Genomic DNA, 11,536 nt, shown 5'->3' with positions numbered 1-11,536 from the left:
GCACTGGCAGATTCGGAGCGAAGAAGAGTAGCTCAACAACAAAGCATGAGTGAGTCCATTCAGCAAATCAAAGAACAAGTGATGAACCTCGATCATTGACCTACTACTTCGGCTCCCGAGGTCACCGACGACAACAGTGATGAGGATGATTATGTAGATCCCACTCCCTAGTTTAGATCTCTGGACATTTATGAACTTTTTGAAATTTTGAAAGACTTTATAAGTCTTTAAATTGTGATTTAGATACTTTTGAATGTTATTTTAAGTTTGTTGTTTTATATTTTGTGTAGATTGTTTATAATGGTGTGTGTTTGATTGGGCTGGATAGTGTAGAATTGAATTGAATTGCATTTGTAGGTGGGAAGTAGAAACTGCCAGTTTCTACTGTCGAAAGAATTACAGAAAAAGCGACGGAGAGCGTGGTTTTGTCCCTCACTTTTTTGGATTTTCCAAAAAATAATTTCCAGAAAAGCGACGGATTGCGTCGCCTTTTGGAAATTAAAAAAATTGAAAATTAAAATAAAGCAATGGAGTCCGTCGCTTTTAAAAAAAAACAATAGTCAAAAAGCGTCGCAGTCCGTCGCTTTTTGAAAAGCGTTGAGCTAAAAAGCGACGGAAGTGACGCAGTCACTTTTCCATCGATTTTGACCAAAATATTGGCCGGTGTTTTTTGACAATTTTTTAGTAGTGTACATTATTTGATAGTAGATAAATAAAATAAGGAATTAGACATTTAAACGTAAGGATTAACTTAAAGTTTTCTTCCACTAAAATCATGTAATTTTCTAGTGTAAGTGCATTATATGTAGAACTAACATTCAAATTAACAAAAAAATAGTAAATTTATAAAGAAAAAAAGAGAGAATTTCATAAACTTTCCCTTAAATTAGACGTTATAACACTCAACTCTTAAAAGTCATGGATCCGGCTCCCCTTCATTTCGTCAAGTGCACGTCTAGATTAGAGACATGTGTCATATTTAAAGTTTAAATGTCAAGATAATATTATATTAACAAATATCATAACCATAGTTAAGTCAACTAATTTTAGAAAATTACTCTCCTAATTTGGTAAGGATTACAATATATTCTATACAAAATTTGATATTTATTAATATCATATTAAATTTTTGTATTTAAATATTAAATTGTAAATTTTTAGTTTAAAACCAATTATTTTTAAATGATAAAAGATTGCTATTCTGCGTTCTTTTAATTACTTCTGATCAATTTCAATGTTCTCCTTTTTTGGGATCATTTTTCAGCTTATTTAATTCTACTAAACAATTGCTAGAACGAAAAATGATTTTTTTTGTCTATTTCTACAGTACGTTTTTCAAAAACAAAATATAATTAAATAATTGGAGTGGATTAATAAGATAAATAAAATAGATATCTTATTATATCTTATAAAAATAGTTTAAAATAAAATTAGATTTCAATAAAATTTAATGAAAAAAAATATTTAAATTGATTGGGTGACTTTTTAAGTGAAATATCAATAGTTGAGTGACTTTTGAGTTATAATTATTAATTTCATACTATAATTTTGTATTTAAATATTAAATTTTAAATTAAGATGAAATTAAAGATATTAATAAATATCAAATTTTGTATGGAATATATTGTAATTCTTACCAAATTTGGAGAGTAGTTTTCTAAAATTAGTTAACTTAACTATTGTTATGCTATTTGTTCATATGATATGATCTTGACCTTTAAACTTTAAATATGACACATGTCTCTAATCTAGACGTGCACTTGACGAAATGGAGGGAAGGGGTAATGGAAGAGTGCCGGATCCAAAAATTTATGATATTACATTTACCTTCTGTCACGACCCAGGGGTACCCCCTAGACGTAACACGTCGTACTTGACCCCAAAGGGGTCTCATACAAGACCTTAGTAAATCATGACATAAGAACATAGGGAAAAATGCGAAAAATTTAAAACTTTTCTTTACAATCAAAGTCTTTTATAAAATGAAAGAGTCTATACACTATGACTCAAACCATCTATAACATTTGAATAGAAAACTCTTTGAATAAAATCTTAGGGACACGACCCACACAAAAGTCTAAAACATAAAAGAAAGACATAAAGGACATATGGTCAAGCCCTCGAATACAATGAGGACTCACCAATCTTCTTCTTCTTGATCTACTAAGGTCCTAGCCATGAGGATGGAATCCAATGTTTCCAAGGCCTACACTTATAGAAAATGTAGAAATATGGGGTTAGCACAAAAAGTACTAAGTATGGAAGCCATGCATAAAAATCCGTAAACCATGCATAAAAGGGACATTTTGTTTGAAACCATGATATATGCCACTTTTGAACATCATGTTTGAAATAGTTGGAGAATGCAACTCTTAAAGCAACTCGCATACAACTCATCATAGCATCAGAGATATCATCATAATAATAAGCATAGTCTCCAACATAAACATAATACATATACCAATCTTCACAAGACATATCTCATACACATAGTCAAACCAACACATAAGCAACCCAAAGGCTCACTAGTGCAATGCAAAGGTAAGATCCCATAACCCTACCAAATGCTAAGTATCACATTTAGGCCACCAACAACATACATATCTTACTTTGCCTTATTAATAGTCAACCTACATAAGTAAGGAGTCTTTCACGTTCATAACTTGTAACAAGTGAAGTCAACCTTAACATTCATACATACCTTTCATATATAATCCATAAGTCTTCATAACATAAGAGATCCCACACCCTAACCCCTTCATAAGTCTACTTCAACAATGTATAAGTGAAGTCCCATACCCCAACTCACACTAAGTAAAGCTCATTAAGAAGTCATAAGTATGGTTCATGTTCATAATTCATATAAAGCATACATTCAACTCATAATCATCATATCATAAAAAGAGGCATACCATGTCCACTTTCAAAGCCTACTTGTGCAATGCATGAATGAAGTCCCATACCCCCATTCATACTAAGTAGAACCTCTTAAGGAACCATAGGTCATGCTCATATTCTTGTCATAATTCATATTCTTATCATTTAGGGAGATTTAGCCTTAATGACATAGACCATGTGAGCTACATGGAATCCGGTTTTCTACCCCCACATCGAAAAAAGGTGTCCTACTTGCCTTAGGTAGAACGTACATAATAGCTTATAGGTGGATCCATTAGCTATATATCTATGTGGGAACATAGTTATGGGATAGGGAGATTGCGACTAGAAATCCTAACTACTAACGTGAAGGTTTCCATCTCATGAAACATCGTATTGGGAACCCAACTACTAGCGTGAAGGAACCCATCTCATATTCCTATCCACTCGGTGCTTAGCATAATTTCCTTTAAAAGTCATATTAAGTCTTTACTTAAGTTCATGGTCATAAGAGAATGCACTTAGGCACTCAGACCAACATATCATCAAAATAGCTCATAGATTCCTTAAGTGAGAATGTCATTTCACTTAGAATCAACAACATGTGAGTAAACCTTTCACATCGTATTCATAGTGTGTTCATGAGAGTAGCCTTTCAATCAACAAAACAACATATTCATAGTCCTAGACAATTCATACATACACATGTGTAAGGGTAAGGGGAGAATTACCTTTCAACAATTACCACAATTACACAATAGTCATAGGATCTTCACTTTCTAAGTGAATTATAAGCAACACGGTCACATCATAATCATATTCATGCATGTGTAATGTGTGTAGTGATTGTCCTTCCAATGACACAACAACAACAGTATCATAGTAAACACTTTATCGTCAAAGTATTCATAAGACATGCACATAATATCATAATCATACATACATCTCATATCTTACATTCAAGGGTCATGTTAAGTCAACATATCTAGAATTTATCACATGAGACATAGATATAGTCATAGCTCAAGTACAACATTCATTCCATGCAGAAACTCATATAATTCCATGCATAAACTCATATACTTGTATTAGAGGTCATGTAGATGAAGTCCTTTCATAACAATACCATATACAATTTAACATACGTGATAGCTTCGTTCTATAAGCCTTAACATTCTTAACTTATTCATATTAGCTTTTACCCTTCAAGCCTTAGGAGTCATCTTCATACTACAAGCCTTACTCTCAAGCAATGCCTCACATGATTATCATATATACCTAATTCTTAAGGTAACCTAACCACATGCCTCATTCTTGATCAATTATAGTCATGTAGAAATATATAAATTCAATGTCAACGCTACACCACCATGATCCATCATATAAGTCATAATCAATCCAATTCATGTCTTGAAGCCTTACCCTTAATAGATTCATGTCTAGGTGATCTAATCTAAAGCAATTCATCAAGAAGTTCATCATTTTTAGAAGGTCACACCCAACCCTCAATTTGCCTATTTCATGACATAACCCTAGACTATATCAATTTCATCATAGGATCTTAGGTTATTCAAGAATACATGTAGAATTATACTTAAATCATGCAATTACATCATAATCAACTCACATCCAATCAATTGGACCGATCTTGCAACAACATTCATAATGTAGAGAAGAATCATAACTAGGATTGGGGGAACTCATGGACTCTTGAAGGATTCAAGTTAAAATCATAGAAAAATCAGTCATACATTCATAAACAAACATGATTCAACCTTTAAAAGTAACCTTGAAAGGAATCCATGGGGTTGAGTTGATACACTAGCTATTTGGATTTTCTAGAATTAAGATAAAAAGCTTTTGAAGGGGCTCCTTGGGTGATGGCTACCCAAGGATGAAAACTTACATACCTTAGGTGTAGAATCCAACCAAATTCGTATTGAAAAGCTTCCTCCTTCAAGCTCTAACTTGGTCTTCTTCCTTGTTCTTTAATGGAGGTTCTAGAGAGAGAAATATTTGAGAGGGAGAAGAACTCTTGATTTGATTTGGGTTTTGGAGAATAAAGGAATAATCAAGTGTTTTAAGACTTAAAACTATATATATATATATACAAATTAAAATGACCCCAAACCATAATCAATTAAAAGGAAATTACCTAATAACCCTTAATTTGGGTAGTCCCCGTCAAGGACCATGCCCACCTAGATGATCTGTCAAGTGGACCACGGCCTGTGGTGGTTCCCGTGGTTCCTTGACTAGTAGCCCCCTTTGGCAAGCCACCCTCCCACCATACTAAGGCATGACCACGAGCCTTCACACGCGCTGTGGTCATGACCACGGGACATGAAGTGGCTCGTGGTCCCTTAGGCAGTGGCTATGCTCCAAGGTAAGCTCTCCCATCAAGCTAAGGGGTCTTCACAGACCCCTTCACGAACCGTGGTCAAGACCACTGGTCGTGAAGGTGGTCATGAACCATGGCAATACTTGGTCAAGGGTTGGGCAGCCTTCGCCTTTGTCTAGGCTTTGCCCCCCTTGCCTTGGCACATGCCCTTGCAACCCTAAATACATACCAAAAAGGGTCTTCTAACTATGGAGTCTAACACGTACCTTTACGTTGACCCTCACGTTTTTGGCTCTAGTTCACCTACTAATTTTCTGGGTCGTTACATTATCTCCCCCTTAGGAACATTCGTCCTCGAATGAAACTTTAAACACTTTTAGGGAAATATAGACTCAAGACTAGCAGTCCATCATGCATGCAACATAACAAAAATGCACAACTTATAGGAGGAAACATCAACTCTATCTCAAGACATAAACAATGCAATTACAAGGAAGTTGGAACTACATCCACCACCCAATATGCACAAAACTCATCATTTCATATCATTTTAGGAGGAACTACCTGCTCCAACTCGAACAAGCTCAACACAACAATAGGGAGCCAATATGCCATTTAATCAAAAAGCATAACAAAGCATGCTCATCAAAGCATCTCATGAAGTCAAATATGCCATCATCGTACTAAAATGCACAACAACATGAGGAACATATAAATCATGAAACTAAGAACCTATTTTTATTCAAAACAAGAATTTTTCTCAGAAACATCCACAACATAAGGAGGTCATGGAAATGTTCTAGAACACACATGACTCCAAATCATAATACAAGCCCAAAAAGAACTTTTTGGTCTCAAGCTAGAATAAGAATAGAGGAAAAGGATGAGGACATCGGGTCTTTCAATCAATCTTGCTATCTAAGCATATCATCTCCCCCTTAGGAATAAGCCCCTTACTAAGACCTCAAATACTACTCCCTTCAAACAATCCTAAATACACTAAGGACAAAAAAAAAACTCATCATGTGCAATCCATCAAGTCACAAAAGACAAGTACTACCGGAATAGAATTAAGCATGAAACACATACCGGGGGCAACACTAAGAGGACACTCTTGTTCACCTCTAGCTTGAAGAACATCAGACCTAATTTTCTTTCTTTATCTTCCCCTAACCTTAAGTATCGAGCAATCTCTCATTTGTGGCTACTTCCACCACAACCATAACAACCCTTTGTGCCGGCTAGACACTTACCATCATGCCTTTTTCCACACCTAGCACAAGTAGGCCTAATCACACAAGATATACTACCACTCACTACTTGAGATTTTGGGGTAGACACCCTATTTTGGTTGAACTTAGGGGGAATCTTGGAAGAGCTTTAACCATAAGGTCTTTCTTGAAAGGAATTACCATCACCTAATCTATACCTATTTGTTCCTCTAGACCTATCTTCAAGTTTCTCCCTTTCAAGCAATTGAGCATGGAACACAAGACAATCAATAACCATATCACTCCTAAGCATAACCATACTACATTCTTTTGCTATTAAGTCGAATACCCCTGACACAAACTTACTCATCTTCATCCTAGGGTTGGCCACTATGAATGGAGCATATCTAGACAACTTAGTGAATACCCGAGCATATTCTTTAACACTCAACCTACCTTGGCGAAGATTAATGAACTCAAGTATCTTAGCCTCTCTCATTTCTAAAGGGAAAAACCTATCAATGAACCCATTCTTGAATCTTTCCCATTCCATGGGGCCCGCTTCTACAGGCCTCGCTCCTTTCCATTGACTAAACCACATTAGAGCAACATCCTTCAATTGGTGAGCGGCCCATTCTGCCTTTTCTATCGGGGTTACTCCTGCAAGGTGCAATACCCTAGATATCTCCTCTATAAACTCTAGAGGATCTTCCTTTATCCTTGACCCATAGAATTTCGGAATCATTACCCCGACTTGAGTCAACAATAGAAAATCATACCTAATCTTCTCATTAGACACATACTTCCATGTAGGGACAATAGGAGCTTGGAGAGGAACCTTTTGCTCCACTTTGTCTTCCTCATTCCTTTCAACAAGAGCCATTGGAGTGGTCATATCCTGAAAACCATAGGGCACACACTAGGAGAGAGATCTAATAAAGCTAAACTCTAGGGCACAACTTAGAAAATGAAGAAGTGAAGTTTTCCTAACATTCGATAGCCTTCTATTCATAAAATGTGATGCGCTTCACATTTATGAACAAGACTCTACTAGATGTGGTTTGAGACATCCTAAAATTATCCCAAAACCTGGCTCTGATACCAAGTTTGTCACGACCCAGGGGTACCCCCTAGACGTAACACGACGTACTTGACCCGAAGGAGTCTCATACAAGCCCTTAGCATAATCATATACATAAGATCATAGGTAAATAATGCGGAATTTAAAACTTTTCTTTAGAATCAAAGTCTTTTATAAAATGAGAGTCTATACACTATGTCTCAAACCATCTATAACATTTGAATAAAAAACTCTTTCAATACAATCTTAGGGACACAACCCTTAAAAAAGTCTAAAATACATAGGGAAAAATGCGGAAAATTTAAAACTTTTCATTACAATCGAATTCTTTTATAAAATGAGAGAGTCTATACACCATGTCTCAAACCATCTATAACATTTGAATAAAAAACTCTTTCAATACAATCTTAGGGACACAACCCTTAAAAAAGTCTAAAACATAAAAGAAAGACATAAAGGACATATGGTCAAGCCCTCGAATACAATGAGGACTCACCAATCTTCTTCTTCTTGATCTACTAAGGTCCTAGCCACGAGGATGGAATCCAATATCTCCAAGGCTTACACTTATAGAAAATGTAGAAATATGGGGTTAGCACAAAAAGTACTAAGTATGGAAGCTATGCATAAAAATCCTTAAAACATGCATAAAAGGGACATTTTGTTTGAAACCATGCTATATGCCACTTTTGAACATCATGTTTGAAATAGTTGGAGAATGCAACTCCTAAATCAACTCACATACAACTCATCATAGCATAAGAGATATCATCATAATAATAAGCATAGTCTCCAACATAAATATAATACATATACCAATCTTCACAAGACATAGTTCATACACATAGTCAAACCAACACATAAGCAACCCAAAACCACACTAATGCAATGCAAAGGTAAGATCCCATAACCATACCAAATGCTAAGTATCACATTTAGGCCACCAACAACATACATATCTTACTTTTCCTTATTCATAGTAAACATACATAAGTAAAGAGTCATCCATGTTCATAACTTGTAACAAGTGAAGTCAACCTTAACATTCATACATTCCTTTCATACATAATCCATGTCTTCATAACATAAGAGAACCCACACCCTAACCCCTTCATAAGTCTACTTGTGCAATGTTTAAGTGAAGTCTCATACCCCCACTCACACTAAGTAAAGCTCATTAAGAAGTTATAAGTATGGTTCATGTTCATAATTCATATAAAGCATACATTCAACTCATAATCATCATATCATAAAAAGAGACATATCATGCCCACTTTCAAAGCCTACTTGTGCAATGCATGAATGAAGTCCCATACCCCTATTCATACTAAGTAGAACCTCTTAAGGAACCATAGGTCATGCTCATATTCTTGTCATAATTCATATTCTTATCATTTAAGGAGATTTAGGCTTAACGACATAGACCATGTGAGCTATATGGAATCCGGTGTTCTACCCCCACACCGAAAAAAGGTGTCCTACTTGCCTAAGGTAGAACGTACATAATAGCTTATAGGTGGATCCATTAGCTATATATCTATATGGGAACATAGTTATGGGATAGGGAGATTGCGACTAGAAATCCTAACTACTAACGTGAAGGTTTCCATCTCATGAGACACCGTATTGGGAACCCAACTACTAGCGTGAATGAACACATCTCATACTACTATCCACTCAGTGCTTAGCATAATTTCCTTTAAAAGTCATATTAAGTCTTTACTTAAGTTCATGGTCATAAGAGAATGCAGTTAGGCACTCAAACCAACATATCATCAAAATAGCTCATAGATTCCTTAAGTGAGAATGTCATTTCACTTAGAATCAACAACATGTGAGTAAACCTTTCACATCGTATTCATAGTGTGTTCATGAGAGTAGCCTTTTCAATCAACAAAACAACATAATCATAGTCCTAGACAATTCATACATACACATGTGTAAGGGTAAGGGGAGAATTACCTTTCAACAATTACCACAATTACACAATAGTCACAGAATTACCTTTCAACAATTACCACAATTACACAATAGTCACAGAATTACCTTTCAACAATTACCACAATTACACAATAGTCACAGAATTACCTTTCAACAATTACCACAATTACACAATAGTCACAGAATTACCTTTCAACAATTACCACAATTACACAATAGTCACAGAATTACCTTTCAACAATTACCACAATTACACAATAGTCACAGAATTACCTTTCAACAATTACCACAATTACACAATAGTCACAGAATTACCTTTCAACAATTACCACAATTACACAATAGTCACAGAATTACCTTTCAACAATTACCACAATTACACAATAGTAATAGGATCTTCACTTTCTAAGTGAATCATAAGCAACACCTTGGTCACATTATAATCATATTCATGCATGTGTATGTGTGTGTGATTGTCCTTCCAATGACACAACAACAACATTATCATAGTAGACACTTTATCCTCAAAGTATTCATAAGACATGCACATAATATCATAATCATACATACATCTCATATCTTACATTCAAGGGTCATGTTAAGTCAACATATCTAGCATTCATCACATGAGACATAGATATAATCATAGCTCAAGTACAACCTTCATTCCATGCATAGACTCATATACTCGTATTAGAGGTCATGTAGATGAAGTCCCTTCACAATAATACCATATACAATTTAACATACATAATAGCTTCCTTCTATAAGCCTTAACATTCTTAACTTATTCATATTAGCTTTTACCCTTCAAGCCTTAGGAGTCATCTTCATACTACAAGCCTTACTCTCAAGCAATGCCTCACATGATTATCATATATACCTAATTCTTAAGGTAACCTAACCACATTCCTCATTCTTGCTCAATTATAGTCATGTAGAAATATATAAATTCAATCTCAATGCTACACCACCACGATCCATCATATAAGTCATAATAAAGTAAATTCATGTCTAGGTTATCTAATATAAGGCAATTCATCAAGAAGTTCATCATTCTTAGAAGGTCACACCCAACCCTCAATTTGCCTCTTTCTTGACATAACCCTAGACTATATCAATTTCATCATAGGATCTTAGGTTAATCAAGAATACATGTAGAATTATACTTAAATCATGTAATTACATCATAATCAACTCACATCAATAAATTGGACCAATCTTGCAAGAAGATTCATAATGCAGAGAAGAATCATAGCTAAGATTGGGGAACTCATGGATTCTTGAAGGATTCAAGTTAAAATCATAGAAAAATCAGTCATACATTCATAAACAAACATGATTCAATCTTTAAAAAGTAACCTTGAAAGGAATCCATGGGGTTGAGTTGAAACCCTAGCTATTTGGGTTTTCTAGAATTGGGATAAAAAGCTTTTGAAGGGGATCCTTGGGTGATGGCTACCCAAGGATGAAAACTTCCATACCTTAGGTGTAGAATCCAACCAAATTCATATTGAAAAGATTCCTCCTTCAAGCTCTAACTTGGTCTTCTTTCTTGTTCTTCAATGGAGGTTCTAGAGAGAGAAATATTTGAGAGGGAGAAGAACTTTTGATTTGATTTGGGTTTTGGAGAATAAAGGAATAATCAAGTGTTTTAAGACTTGAAACTATATATATATATATGATATAAACAAATTAAAAATGACCCCAAACCATAATCAATTAAAAGGATATTACCTAATAACCCTTAATTTGAGCAGTCCCCGTGAGGGACCACACCCACCTAGACGATCCGTCAAGTGGAAATTAAAAATGACCCCACACCATAATCAATTAAAAGGAAATTACCTAATAACCCTTAATTTGGGCAGTCCCTGTGAGGGACCACACCCACCTAGACGATCCGTCAAGTGGACCATGGCCCAGGTGGTCCCCATGGTCCCTTGACCAGTAGCCCCCTTTGGCAAGCCAACCTCCCACCATGCTAAGGCATAACCACTAGCCTTCTCACGCGCCATGGTCATGACCACAGGCCGTGAAGTGCCTCGTGGTCCCTTAGGCAGTGGCTATGCTCCAAGGTAAGCT

This window comes from Solanum tuberosum, unplaced genomic scaffold (assembly GCF_000226075.1).
Source record: "Solanum tuberosum cultivar DM 1-3 516 R44 unplaced genomic scaffold, SolTub_3.0 scf00369, whole genome shotgun sequence".
Lineage (NCBI taxonomy): Eukaryota > Viridiplantae > Streptophyta > Magnoliopsida > Solanales > Solanaceae > Solanum > Solanum tuberosum.
Note: the sequence above shows the minus strand (reverse complement) of the source record.